The 15,894-nt window shown below is 37.6% G+C and overlaps 1 protein-coding gene across 15 annotated transcripts in view; it reads right to left on the bottom strand.

The window, feature by feature from the left end:
• The window catches only part of LOC105224603 (STE20-like serine/threonine-protein kinase), a 132,806-nt gene extending 117,114 nt beyond the window's left edge, over positions 1-15,692 (bottom strand). For 5 of the 15 annotated variants that reach the window (XM_049447316.1, XM_049447326.1, XM_049447327.1 and 2 more), the window contains exon 1: positions 13,992-15,671. The gene's annotated coding sequence lies outside the window, so the exon portion shown is untranslated. Of the gene's footprint in view, positions 1-13,991 lie in introns of all 15 variants that reach the window. The other 10 variants (XM_049447328.1, XM_049447329.1, XM_049447330.1 and 7 more) reach the window with 8 other exon arrangements.
• Positions 15,693-15,894: the final 202 nt, after the last annotated feature.

Here is a 15,894-nt window from a genome sequence, read left to right as displayed (position 1 = left end):
ATTATTTTTGTTCAGTATTGTTTGGCATTTCATCATGGAAAGACTTACGCCTGAACAACGTTTACAAATCGTTCAACTTTATTACGAAAATTCACGTTCTGTAAAGAATGTGTTTCGCGCGCTTCGCTCAACTTATGGTCAACATAATCGGCCTACTGAGCGTACTATTCGCAACGCCATCGCTCATATTGAGACACAGCATTCATTATTGAATAATATTCGACCGAATAGACTACGTCCGGCACGAAATAATGAAAATATAGCAGCTGAGAGTGTACACGAAAACCGTGGAGAGTCGGTTCAACGCAAAAAAAAAAATACAAAATACAGCTTGTGCCGCTGGACCTTCCCAAGTGACACCTCTTCGCTCTTTGGGCTCTTGATAATTTCCAAGAAGATCCGACATTTTCGGGACAAATTTTGTTCAGCGATGCGCATTTCTGGCTCAATGGGTATGTAAACAAGCAAAATTTCCACATTTGGGACGAAGATCAACCTGAAAAGATTCAAGCGCTGCCATTACATCCCGAAAAAAACAACGGTTTGGTGTGGTTTGTGGACCGGTGGATCCATCGGTCCATATTTCTTCAGAAATGATGCCGATAAAAACGTAACCGCCAAAGACGATCGTTATCGCCCCATGATAACCGACTATTTGGTGCCTGAAATTGAAGATCGTGATCTTGGCGAAGGGTCTATAATGTTCCCCATAAATTGGTAATATTCATTTGGTATAGAAAAGACTTTACCAATTTCGACTGAGTGCAGATTCACCCGTGGATCCAGATCCATTGATATTGTCCTTAGATGGAATGAGTTTGGGATAATAATTCTTCACAAAACAATCTAGAAAAACCTTAAGTGTGATATTTTGTAGTCTGATTACCTGGCGGCCATATGAAAAGGGGATTTTGGATAAGTATGTATTATTGCAAATAATAAACATAAAAATTAATATATTGGGTTGTCAAAAAAGTCTTGCGGTATTTTCGCTAGTTGGCGCTGAAAGCGCGTAGTTCTAGTTTGATTCGTCGCATCGGGTCATGCTATACCTTTTTGGAATGCTCATTTCACGCGCTAACACGTGTTTGATTGATTGTCGTTTCTTTTAAGTCGTTCGTGAGTTATAGCGTCGCAAACATGGAGCAAAATAAAGAGAAAATACGGTATATTTTACAGTACTACTACGATAAAGGCAAAAATGTATCTCAAGCCACCAATAAAATTTGTGCAGTTTATGGACCCGTTACAGTTTCCATTTCCACCACACAACGATGGTTTCAACGTTTTCGTTCTGGTGTAGAGGTGGTCGAAGATGCGCCACGCACCGGAAGGCCTGTCGTCGAAAATTGCGATAAAATCGCTGAATTGGTCGAAAGAGACCGGCATAGTAGTCATCAAACATAAACCATTTGAAGAAGCTTGAAGTCACTAAGAAGCTGGATGTATGGGTGCCACACGAATTGATTCAATTAAAATACCGCAAGACTTTTTTGACAACCCAATATAATGCAGGGATTCTTTGAAAACAGGGCATGTTTTGAACGTCAAGTTTTACTTTGAATAAATTATTTCGTAGGGTAACTCGACCTCCTCGTCCAATATATGTATGTAGGTGGTATTTTAACTCACGGAAGGCCATTCAATTAAAGATAGTCGTGAAAGGTGTTAATAGCTCCTTAGTGAATGGCGTTTAATATTAGTAAAAATGGAACACCTTTCCTTCGGTAGGCGTTTTCCGTTACACGAAATCACCAGAATTCAATCCGGACAACAGCTGTTTTTCTGATATATACAAAGAATCTTTTCCAGTGTATCTTAGCTGGATAAAAACCAATATTTAATATGAAATTTCACAAATTTAAAGATCTTATGTAAGATATATAGGAGATACTATTGACCCGATTTTATGTATTTTTGGCTAATAAAATACTCCCAAGGTTTAATCAAAGTTTCTCACATAAAATCGCCAATCCTATGAAGTAAAGTCAGACGGATGTTTGAAAACTCCTGTAATAGTTATATGGGGGCTAGGTCAAGTTTTCGCTTAATTTTATTTTGATTTTAGGTACAAAGATACATTGTTACGAATAAAACACGCTCTCCCAATTGTATTAAGATAGCTCCCATATTGGCCGATATAAGCGGTATAAAGTCACCCGGAATATGGGGGCTGAGCGAAGTTTTGACCCGATTCATTCCTTTAAGGAAAGCATTTTTTCTGAATTCAATTGTATATCTCATACCTTGGACGATATTTTCTGTCAAAAGTTAACTAGAGGTCCTGGGGTCCACATATTCTGTACTTAGGGGCTTAAACCGTTTAGGTTCCATTTGGTTAATTTCTGGTCATAAGATGGCGTAATTCAAGGCACTATTCGAGTAAAGTTTTATCTTGTTATTTGCTTCCTGATTTCTACACAAGAATGTGAAAGAATCAAAAAGAATTTAAAATTGTGTTATATGTGAAGTAGGTGTGGTTTGGTTACTTTAGTTTGAACGTTTTGAGAGATATGTAAATTAAACATATTAAAGGGCGGGACTACGACCACTTTTCTAAATTTTTAAGTCGCAGGTGCATATAGCAGATTGGTTTTTACAAAGGTTTTTCAATTGATTTTTTCGACTTTTCCAGTCAGAGTCTAATTAACACCTTGCATAGCCTAAAACAGTGAGTTTCTGTATAAAAGTCTTGCTTAGCCTTAATTACTGCTAGGCTATGCACTAGGTTAATGGAATTGCTGGTTAGAAACAGAATACCTAGTGCCTTCTATTATGACGATGGAACAGAAAGACTGAATTGTATTTAGTTTGAAGCCACCTTCAGAACAACGTATTTCACTCTTTCATCCTTTGTTGAATAAATAGAGTTCGGAGTTATAACTGTTAAGCACATAATCATTAGTCCACTTTTTTCTACTGGGTAGTGATCACATTGTAATTAACTCCTCATAGATCTCCTGTTCGTTCATCAATTTAACCCGAATTGAGTAGGAAGCTCAAGTGCATGCCCGCCATGACGCCGAGCCTGACATTGTTTGAATATGTACTGGCCAGATGTCGTGAATAACATCCATGTATTTTAGGTCAGTTTTCATTGCGACTTCGTGTCATTCAACACATCAGCGCACCATATGCTAGTATGGAACGGTTGACACTTGTGTGGAGTCAATAAAATATGTGTAGTCGAAAATCAAAGTTTGTGGCAATGGTTCTTCTAGAGGATTTACAAATTCGAAATGCTTTGAAACCCCTACATTAACAGTGAAGCCGTCACCCGTCGCGTGGTCTATAAAGTTTAAATTTTCCTTTCCCTGCCACACTTTGTATATTTTAATTAAAATATGTACACATACGAGTATCTCTCATTCTCTCTTAGGATCATAAACTTACAGCAGCCAACTTTCCGCCGTAACGAATTCGATAGAAATTGTTAGAAAATTTCGTTTTTCCGCAGTTATTGGGCGCTTGAGGCGCCAATTTAGGATTTAATTTTAATTAGTTGCCCCACCTAACCGTGCATAACTGTAATAAGCACTTCTACATTAAATTGTCGTTTATTATTGGCGGCCAATTAAAGCGCTCCGAAAGGTCTTTACAGATATTTTTTGGAATGAAATCGATATCGGATGCTGAGCGACGACGAAAGTTAATTACGAAAAACTGTTTTACGCAATCATTTGCACGAAACGAGAACGGCGAAAGACAGCAACAATGAGAATTGAGTTGTTGACGACTGCGAGAACCGACACGAAGGGACCACAAGTAAACCAGCAACCGCCAATGAAGCAACTAACAAGGCACATTATTTAACAGCTGGTGAAATTACTATTTAGTTACTATGTGCAGTTGTTTTTGTAATTAGACATACACACATACACACATACATAGATATATATGTATGTACATAGTTGGGTATTTGACACCGTTGAACTGAAGTGCACGCGCCCGAAGCCACGTGAAGCACATTTCTAAATTACGAAATAAACAACAATATTTATGAGCGGCAATGCGGTGGCGGGGGGTTGGTAGAAAGTGCAAGTAATTGGAGACGCAAGCGGCGTGTGCACACACCCATACGTGCGCAAACCACAATTCTTCGCCAGGTTTCGCTGCAAAGCTGAAATTCTAGTTTTCGAGCTGGAACAACCGCAAATGCGATCGTACACACACACACACACATGCCTAGATATGATGTGCATGCAAACAAAGCGCATAAAGTCAACAAACGTGAGCCGACACGAACGGATTTTCGTTATAGCCGAGCTGTGATTACAAACGCCCAACAGGCTGGCAACCGACCGTTGGCAGAGGGTGAGCATTGCGCAGCACAGGTCGGGAATTGCGGTTGTGATGCAGCACACCATGGTGGAGTCGGATTCAGCCATGCAGCCAGTGCATCCAGCGTAAGAGTCAGTCAGTCAACTAGTCATAAAATTAGTCAGTCAACTAGTCATAGAGTTAGTCAGTCAACTAGTCATTCAGGCAGTTAGTCAGTCCATCCGTCAGCGGTGCTTGGCAATCATGCGTCGGCATATGAGCACTTTCAGTCGTTCGTTCACATCGCATGCATAATCGTAGTCACAGCACAGTGACAAACTGACTGACTGACTGACTGCCTAGCGACGCACTCTTAACAGCTGTTTTTGTTATTTTTGTTTTTCATACTCATAGTACTGTTTTTATTGTGGCTTTATTGACTGCTTTGCTGCTTGTTGGCTGTTGCTTGTAGCGCGAAATTTCACTGAATCCGCGTACGTGGGTGGGCAAATGTTGCTGTTGTTGTTGACTGCGGCTTATAATCTCATTGAAAACTTGTTTCTGTTCTCGAGCACACAAACACCGCATACATGCGCCGGTATGCAAATATGCTGAACAATTTTATAACGCGGCAGAGAGTTTAGTGTTCGTAACTCTTCAAGTGTGCGCCTCGGTAAATACCCGATGGTGTAGCGGAGAGTTCCCGGTTTGGCTTTTAGCTGAAATTCTGTAAGTGCATTGAGTTGGTTCAGGTATGCAAATGAACAGAGACCAAATTGGAGGTTAAATCGGTATTGTAGCTTGAACTGTTGGACGGACTTCATAATTCATCGGTTGTCTTTTCCGATATAAGTAAATACATTAGTATGCGCTTAGGAAAGACGAGGGTTATGTGTGAAATAAATTTAAATCTCAGAAAGTAATAATTTGGTTACTCCGATGGTACATAAGAGTTAGGATGGAACCATGTGTAGAAGTTCATGCAAGTGAGGAAAGTTGTCTGAGCCCCATTCACTTGAGAGTCGCCAGAAACGACTTCCGGTCTTAGACCAAGTATTCCCCGGGTACCAAAAAAGACGTCCGTTTGAAGATGATCCAAAGTGAGAAAGCAAAGCATCTCTCCCTAGGGTTGTCGCGGAGTTTAGGACCCGCCTCGTTAAAAAAAAAACACTCCCAATGAAAAGAACAAAACAGCCGCGGATAAGAGACCCCTCTTTCGATGCAAACATCAAAATCTAAAAATCTCTCATCATGCCCGTACTGCTATATGGTGCAGAGGCATGGAAGATGACAACTAACTGTTGAGTCGGCGTTTCGAGATTACAAGAGAAAGATTTTATAATCCTTTCCGCTTTAGGCACGACGAATACCGCAGTCGATGGAACGATGAGCGAGATATACGACGACATTGATATAGTTCAGCGAATGAGGAGACAGCGGTTACCCCGGCAAGTCATATCGTCGGAATGATTGAAAACCAGCTCTGGGAGTATTCGACGCAGTACCCGCCGGAGTAAACAGAGGAATAGGAAGATGAGGTGGAGAAGGTCTTGGCTAAAATTGGTGCGAAACATTGCTTCTCAATCGAAAAATGTGAAATTTAAATTTTTATTGAGTACTTATGGCACAAATTATGACGTGTGAAGTTATTGAACAAAAGCCAACACATGAAAGCCATTATGCGAATGAAGCTAAAGGAAGAACAACTCGTCATTAGAATAACCGATTGTGAAGTCTATATTTCTACCGAAAATGATTAAGGCGCTTTAAGTTAATTTCACATCTTTTTCTTTGAATTAATGATGAATAATAATTGGCTATTCCATATAAAAACCATTTTCGAGAAAAATGTTTAATGTAAATTTTGAATGGAATGACCCGCATATACTTTACAGGGTATTCCTACGTGACAAACTCTCTTCAGGAATAAAGGAACCCAAATCAATTCTTTGAAGATGATGAACTGCTCTAACCCTTTTGGTTTCGGAAATTTGGAGATTAATATCAAAAAGAGCGAAAACCACGAAGCTCGTAAGAATAATGGTTATGCTGAGCAATATACATATTAGATCAGCACTAGACTACCCTCGAGGTTTGTATGATATAGTCTGAGACTTTCTACCTGTATTTCCGTTCACGAATTTGCTGCCGTGATGTTCACCGGCATCACTAAGCTTGTATCAAAATGTTCAAGTCTAGTTTTATATAAAATCAAGCTCACCTCCATGTTTACTACAGGTTAAGCGCATACCAGCTACACACAGAAGTATCTACGAAAGTATTCATTCACTGCATACTTATACGTATACAGTTATTAGAATAGCTCGCTCGCTCGCTCGCTCGCTCGCTGTCTGTCTATTCGCAGCTTTGTTGCACCGCAATAACTGTGCGTTGGCATTTCTATGAAGCCAAAGACAAAGCTAAGGACAAGACAAGACCCGGATGAATGTGTACAGAGACAAAACGTAGCTTCACGTTTTGCGGAAGAAAACTGTGGTGGCACAAACAAGACAATGCCGCACAGTAGCGGCAACACCAACTGCATTAAAATGTTTTACAACACACACAACAATAACTAGACAGTTGAAGCGACATGGCAGCACTTCAGCAGAGTAAAAAACAAAACCATTGCAAATTTTTCGTATGGTGTGTTATTTTCTAAAACGTAGATTGAAAATACTTGTAGCGAAACTTTATTTAAATTCTCCGACGACTGCATTTTCTGGACTTTGACTACAGCTATTAAAATTAAAAGTAGAAATATTGTAACTAAACACTTATCTACATTAAACTATATGAAACTAGTTAGGTTCCGGATAAATTTTTCGAACGCTCGCCTAGCTACACTCCTTCAAAATCTCCAAAATCGCTAGTTAGCCAAGAGCTCGTAAATGTAGACAACAGTTTATGTTTGTCTTGTGAAACTGTAAACACTAACGTAAAGCGTTGCCTACAATTGGGAGCAATATTTTTAAAATTCCACTAAGGCATAGCCCAGTATGCAAAATTTAAATTTTTACACGACTTCTTCGTGATACACATACATTTGTGCCAGGTAACGGTAATGTCAGGAATAAGATTTTTGATAATAATTTCGATTTTTTAAGCTACTCTAAAGTGTGAATTTTTTTCACAAACACGATTTTTCGTAAAAATAGCAACAGCAGGTAACTCTAGGGTCAAAATTTACGGGAACAGCCAAACACCAAAAATGCTTTAATCACATTTCGTATATCGGCCAGCAGTGTCTTGGTAAGCAATTACCAAAACTGCACTTCTACTGCTTGCCAGCTCACATGGGCAATATGATAGTGGCCGAGATTGCCAAGAGCGGTGTACGACTTTCAGCAGAAAACGTGATCAACATTGAAAAACCCAGGCATTATCTATACGGCACGAGATAATAACTTTCTTTCTTTCCTGAATGTGCCCACCTCAGGATTCTGTTAGTTTACTTTTATTTCAGTAACTCAATGGGTTTTGTATTAAATTTAATAATGGTAGGTATTTCGGAGGGGCCCCAACCATTACTACATTAATCGCAAGATTCCACACCCTCGCGTCAAGTTATCAAGTGTTCAGATTGCGGTCCCGCAAATACATTTATTCGTGTATATTTAGAAAATAATATTCGAATAGCGCCATTTGACAGTTCTAGCAGTATGATTTCGATGTACTACACTAATATCGGTATTCTGCGTGAGACGATTGTCTCATGTCTCTAATAGTGACTATAGTAATTTAGTGATTCTGTTAGTCAGGAGTCTCATTTTGGTATTCTGGCAAATAGAGTATACTACTTTACAGTATACTACTATACTGTAACTGCCAGAATACCAAATTGAGACTCCTGACTAACAGAATCACTAAATTACTATAGTCACTATTAGAGACATGAGACAATCGTCTCACGCAGAATACCGACATAAAGCTTATTCTGCCGAACCGACTTTTATCGTACCAAGCATTGTCATCTCAGCAACATCCTTCCAAATTAGTTTGTGTTATTTTCTGATGTTAAAACAACAGCATTCTGGGTAACCTGCATGAATGACCTCTGTTTGGTTCCCACAACAGTTGCGCCTACATAACCCGAACTGACCTGGATTTTTATCCGGCCATGGACTGTCAACTCGGCACAACGATCTCTCTGCTAGACACCAGTGTTGTCCATGAGAACCGCTTGTGGACGCAAAACTTAAAACTTGGTAGGTCAAATAGTAGGTTACGAAAAAAGTACTCCACCCTATGGAAATGTTAAGGAACCAATAACTCCAGGATGAGATGAAACGTCAAAAGTATAAATTGGAGTACTCTTCAAATTTGTGTAAGAGAAATAAATTTAGTCATCGTTTTATAGAACACAGTGATTATGAACATAAATACAGATCATGGATCCGAACTAAGCTTTCAAAGAATGTCAAGTCGAAAAAGACTTTTTAGACAAAATTTTGTTATAAAAGTAAATACAAGCAAAGTGTTTACTCAATTGCTGCTGCGAAAATTTCACTGTACCACCCACGAAAAATGCATATACTTACATATTATATACATATACTAAATAATAAATATATATTTTTGAGCATTACGAGTATGTGTGTACTTTGCAGAAGACTTCGTGGAAATTCTGTGGACAGCAGTGACAAGCAGAAAAAAGTGCGGTATTGTACGAATTGGATTCAAAGGCAAAGCAGCGACAAAGGCGGTACTTCTTTGTGCAACTGCTTTTAGTCCGACATTTGCCTATGTACGGGTACTCTCAGTGATGGTAAGGCACAAAGGAAAACATGAACATAAAAAATACAAAAATACAATAATACAATAATATGGACAAACAAGTACAAGCTCATGGTTCAAGATTATAACTGCATATAAGCTACCACAAGAAAAGAAAATCATTTTAAATTTTTAAAAATTAGTTATCCAAAAATACTACTTATCTGATTCTTTTTGAAGGCTTAAAATAAGAGCATTGACATTGACAGTCTTGGGTTGACGATCGAAATCAATATCACTGACTTGAAGCTTGATTTTTCTCTTACATTGTGATTAAAAGCTGAAATATCTCATATCATCAAACAAACAGTCGTCGCACTCGCGACTTGGCTCCTATGTCACCGTTGACAGTCGTTATGACGAAGTCGTAGATAATTTCGTCTATCTTGGAACCAGCATTAACACCGACAATTCAACGCAGAATAACTTTTGCCTACAGGTGCTACTTCGGACTAAGTAGGCAATTGAGAAGTAAATTCCTCTCTCGACGAACAAAAACAAAACTCTATAGGTCACTCATTATTCCCATCCTGCTATATGGAGCAGAGGCATGTGCGATGACAACATCTGACGAGTCGACGTTACGAGTTTTCGAGATAAAGGTTTGTCGTCCGAATGAACCGAATAGAAAACCTAGTAAAATCTAAGCACTTTCTCCTCCATTGTCCAGCCTTTGCACTACTGAGACTGAAACAGCTAGGTAGTCTTACCTTCTTAGAAAGAAGACATACTCGAAATTGACATTATCGCCTCAACAATTTTGTGGAAGGCTCAAAGCTCTTATATTCAGTATACAGGAGTCTTATGATCCAGTATATAGGAGATTTTAGATACCACAACGGATTGGCGTTCTTAGCTGTCCAAGTCAGATCGTTGCTAGGATCGACCTCTTACGAGTAAGCTAACCTAACCTAACGCTGCCCGATTGGAATTATTTTCCATGGATCACGAGTCTAGAAACTGATTTATAGAAAAAGTATAGAGAGCATAATAATACGAAATTTATCTAAAGAACTCGATAAATACCATGAATATTGGATAAGAATAAAAATGCAATAGCTTTTGCTTACCAAATCTTTAAGATAGCTAGTTTGTTGAAAAAAGAAAAAAGATTAACTTCGTTTGCTTCGAAGCAATATTTAGTACCCTTCAGAAATAAACAAGTTTTTATACAAGAGGTTAATTCTGATCGGTCCTTTTGTATGGCAAGCTATATGATATAGTGATTCGATCTGGTAAAAATTTTCAGTTATTTCAGTATATCAAATTTCGGGAAAATATCTTGCCAAACAAAAAGTTTTTTCATGCAAGAACTTTGTATGTCAGGTATGTTCTTCTGGTTCCGATAAACGAGCAGTTTCTTGGGAGAAAAAAGAATGTGTACAAAATTTCAGATTGATATCTCAAAAACCGAGTCTTGACTTGTTCTTCTATATACCGACAGATGGACATGACAAAATCGACTCATCACGCTGATCTTTGCACTACATACACATCTATTTTATAGGGTTTCCAACGTTTTCTTCTGGGTGTTGCAAACATAACATGAAATAAAAAAGAGAATTTGAAATTTAAAATAACTTTTTACCATTCTAGGCAACAAAAAATTAGACCGGTAGCATATTTCTCGAAGTTGGAACCGTATGACATTTTATTACTTTCAGAAGAGAGAAAGAGCGAAGAAGAAAAATCTACGGTAGCATACAAGCTTAGTTAAATAGATTTGAACAGCGATTTTGGGGTCTTTATGTCAACAGTGGAACCACAAATTAAAGATGTTTATAATAATAATATTGATTACTTGGAAAAAATTACAAATAATAGGAATTATGTACAAAATGTACAAGTTTTTTCCCAGCAACCTACCGAAATTTCGCTAGTACCCTCACATGTACCCGCTTATAGTGAGTTAGCGCCACAAAACAAAAATTTAGTTCTGCATATGTATGTGTATATATGTACATATAAATATGTATGTAAATATGTATTAACATTTGAGATTTATGTTGTGGACGTAAATGCCGGCATTCAGCACCAATTCGTTGATCTGCTGATCTTTGGCGCTTGTCGCCATCGTGTAAATACTAAATACCCTAAATAACGGCATTTATGTAGAGTAGAAAACAATTGCGAAATTATTAACGTCATTTAGCTACAAGTCTACCCAAAAAAAGAAAGAAAGAAAACAGACTAGAGAACTGCGACAGCGTAGGCATAAAGAGGATGGTTATTGGCGCCTAACGGAGAGTATATTATATAGGTTCATGTGTGTATGTGTGATATATATATATGTATGTATATGTACATAAGTATATAGAAGCGAAACAAATTGCGCCAGAATGTGCATGGCTGTACAGCCATTTATCTTCAAATCCATAGATATGTACTTATATACAAACATGCGCACAAATATGTATGTACATATATAGACTTGCATATGCACACAAAATGGGAGTATGCATGTGTGCGTGCATATTTTAGCTTAATTCAATTTCTTTTCTATCTTTTTTGGGTTTTATGTTTTCAAAATACTCGCTATGTGTGTAATCCTGTACGAAAGCTTCTATGTGTGCGTGTATGTGTTTGTATGCTTAGCATGCTAAAATGTTTGTTTTTGTACTTGTACGTACGCCAGCAAACGCGCTTTGTTTATTTTGGCCAAAAAACAATGAATGTTGGCCGTTCGACTTTTCTACTATAGATTTTGAAACTCGTGTCGAAAAACATGCACACACACAAATACACATACAAAGCTAGAAACATGCATACTTTTGCGAATTGTGGCGTAAGTTAGCTAAAAAACAATTACAAAAACGACAGCGGATGCAAAAAAAGAACCAAGAAGATAAATAGTAGCTTATACGCAATGGCTTTCGTATGCTTGTGCCCTGTAGGAAAAAACAAAATGGGATATAAAAACTTGTTGCAGTTGAAAATGTCAGTTTTAACGATAAATATGTATGTACATAACAAACAAAAATTAGAAAACAACAAAAACAAAATATATATGTATGTACATATGTATGTATGTATGTATGATAAAAATAGTATTTCTTGTCTATGAAATTTTCCTACGGGGTGTTTGTGAAGTACAATTATTTGTTTGCGTACTTGCGTTTCTGCACACATATATTCTTTGCCGCAGATGTACATATGTACGTGTGTATGCCATGCAAATTCACTTGTAGTCGGGGAATTTAATGCTGGGCAAATTTCAGTTGGCGAAAGCACATTCTTCCTGGACCCAGTTTGGTTTTTGGTTGCAAGCGAAAATAAATATAGCAGCGATCAGCTCAGATGAAAGTCTATGTGCGATGCTCACGAGTTCATACACACAACCATACATGCATGTATGTAAGTATATACTTTCATGTGTGTATGTGTGTATATTTTTAACGCAGTGTGCGGGTCAATAAACCCTAAACCATTAGAACAATTGGAAACTCTTCAATTGAGCTGTTTTTCACGAAATAATGCGAATAAAATTTTATATAAGATATATCCTTCGATTCGGTTCGTCTAGGCATCGAAGTCGTTTACCGTCCGAAGAACTTTGTAACCTGTATCTGGTTAATCAGATGACAAATAACATTGCCGTTTTAATATACTCATATTTATATATTTACCGTTATCTACGTATGCATATCAGTCAGATCTAAATGACCCAAAAGAAAACCGACGTATATTGTAATAATACTTGTGAAAACATCATCCGCTAAAGCGGCGATATCTGCCTCATATATTCTTTAAATCAGTGCAACGCTGTGTCCTGTGTGTGTGTCTCTTGGAACCTTAGGCCAGGCGCAGAATAACTTGAGTTACTTCCGAAGTGTGTGAATAATAATTATAATTCGGTAATTTACATGATCAGTTACACGGATATCGAACAGTGGCTTAGGGTAGTGACACCTTCTTATATAATTTTTAATAATACTATAACGCCACATTTCTAATTCATATTATTTCACATACAATATTTATCGATTTCCATTTTTAATTCTACATACATTTGTATTCTACATATATTATGTATAATTATAACAAAAATTTCAACACGATCAGTGAGCAAAATATGGTGCATACATACACACATACGATCAACTAATTAGATACAAACGAACATGGCTAGATGAAAAGCGCCTACAGCGACATAGCAACGTGTGTATATTCAACATATACCCAGGTACATATGTACATACATACATATGTAGATCACCGAGGCGTCGACTGAGACAGAGTAAACTTAAGCGCCTGCTCTGCGTGCTACCGACGTGCCGCTGCGGCCAAGCAAAGTTAGCGCTCAGCAGTGGGCGTTTAAGCATTTACGTTTACACAGGGAGCACACAAGTACCCATACTTACCTATGTATGTATGTACGTACATGCGAAAATATATAGGAGCAGAAGTACAAATATAAAGTATATATGCATGTATGTACATATGTATGTGCGAGGAACAAAAGCGTCAATTTATCATACCGACTTTCTGTGTGAAAAGCGCTGAAAGCCCAAGAACAAAATATAAATAAATAAATAAATAAAAATTGCAAATAAAGGCGAAAGCGGCAAGAAGTGAGATAAATGATATGTACGACAGACAAGCAGACGGTCAAACAAATGCCAGACAATGGAATTGACAGGCCGCCGGAGCCGGTTGGTGGTAGAACAGAATACTCGAAGAAAGCGAAAAAAGTCAATACGAAGTGTACTGTAATATGTGTAAGCATGTGTATGTGTGCGTTAAGGAGGTCAGTAAAGAATGCCAAGCATTGTCTTAAGATAACGTTGGATAATTTAAGCATTGACACATATGTACATACATATTTATGTAAGTGTACGCATTCAACATTAAATTAACTGGGTGGAAACACTTTCGTTTCGCACAGCGTAACCTTTTAGGAGATATAGCGATATTGTAATTAAATAATAAAGTAATAATTTTATCGTTTTACATACCCGTTGAATGTGCAGCATGAATTTGGTAGATTTTCACTTTCGTTCGTTTCAGTAGGTTGGTATGTACAGATGGGCGTGCAATAACTTCGTCGGACGCTTTTAAGGAAAGCAGCTTAACCAAGATTTATATGTATGTTGTGTCATGTACATACATGCATATGTACATATAATGTACGGACTTAACGTTTCACTTTTTACACTTCACTATTGCACTTTACCGATGGCAGTAGATTGGTGTGCCTTTACGTTAAAAATTTTTCACCAAAGTACAATCCATACGGTTTGGCTTAATTGGAAGTTTGGCGACAGCGTGACGTCTTTTAAAGTGTTTACATATGTACTGTGCATATATACACGTGCATTTTGTGTAATTGTTGGACGAAACGTGACTTCCTGCACCTTAGCTGTGTAGTTATATTTCCTTTAGTGGATTTGACAGTCCTACGTATAAGAAATGTTATTTTTTAAGGCTGGCGTTTGATAGCACTCCGACTGGTGTTTGATGATGCGTACGCAAACAAAACACTTTTAAGAACATCACAAACTACAGTGGAGTTTCCTGTACACAGTCTAATATTATTTACCAAATTTTAACATTAGGCGCATTTATTTTGAAATATATTATACATAAATTATTTTTAGATTTGTTTGGAAAATTGCACATTTGCATCTATAGATTATTGTACACAAGGTACAATATTATATAGTTATAGTTTTAACACCTATTCGTTTTATTTTTCAACTCTTTTTATTTTTTTGTTTTCATTCTGTGTTGTTAAATAAGATTAAATGCTGCCGCTGTCAGCGTCGACGTTGGCAGCGCCGCTTGGTAGAACAAAGAATTACCGAAAATTATCTAAACACTAACAAAAGCGCAAAAAAAAAGCAAAAGTTCGATACAACGACGAGTCGTTGGTTAAGGCGCTAAAAAGACAACAACGAACGCGATGGCAAAGGCGGAATAGCGACTAAATTAACGATACTGCAATAACAAATACGTAGAGCATCTGATTTGGGCGTTAGTGTGGGTGGCTACCATTGAGTGAATGTAATATTTTTCTTATTGGCGCTGATGGTACAATGTGAATACTTGGGAAATGAGCAAAATGCACCGTACGTGGTATGGGGATCATATACAACACCAACAACAACGTATTGACCAAGAACGCAAATAGATGTTTGTCGTTGGGTATTTAGGATGCTCTGAAAATATACATACGTTTCTTAATGCCACCGATGGCTACATCGTATATTTAGTAGCTGCGTGCGGTAAGGGGCGTAGTTGATATAAGTATTTGAAAATGGATCTCTAGTATCGTGCGCTGCTCCCACTTGGTGTACGCTCTTGCTCTGCAACTTCGTCTGTGTCCGCTCTTTTTACGCTACAGTCGAAAATGTTGTGCACCAGACGTTTCTAAAATTACACAATTCAACTTATTGCCCAATTTTTTCAAAACAATTTTTTGGCTATTTCACTTGTACTAAGGGAAAATAAAATATTTTTCGTATTAGCTTTCTTGGGCGGCAGTAAGCCTTGGTCAAATTCTAATTGACATTTGTTTTTGTTTGCTACACACATTTATCTATATATTATATCCACTTTTTGACACCGTACACTGTTAAATCCAATCAGACAAAACAAACCGCATCGAGACGGTGAACGAAGCCGACTGAAGCGTAGACGCTGCGCCTTGAACATTGCGTCGCCGTTGTCAATGTACATCAGTGTTGCCGTTGTAACACACTTGAAGCTTTCAAAAATTAAAATGACACTATTTTTGTATGAAAAAAATAACAGAAAAATTTAGGCAATATTTACGAAGATCCTTCGTTTATATTATGTTCCTTAAATAGTCACTGATTTTCATAATATATTAATTTTACTTAATCTTTTTTTAATGGT

This window comes from Bactrocera dorsalis, chromosome 2, assembly GCF_023373825.1.
Source record: "Bactrocera dorsalis isolate Fly_Bdor chromosome 2, ASM2337382v1, whole genome shotgun sequence".
NCBI lineage: Eukaryota > Metazoa > Arthropoda > Insecta > Diptera > Tephritidae > Bactrocera > Bactrocera dorsalis.
This window is presented reverse-complemented; position numbering and strand designations above follow the sequence as displayed.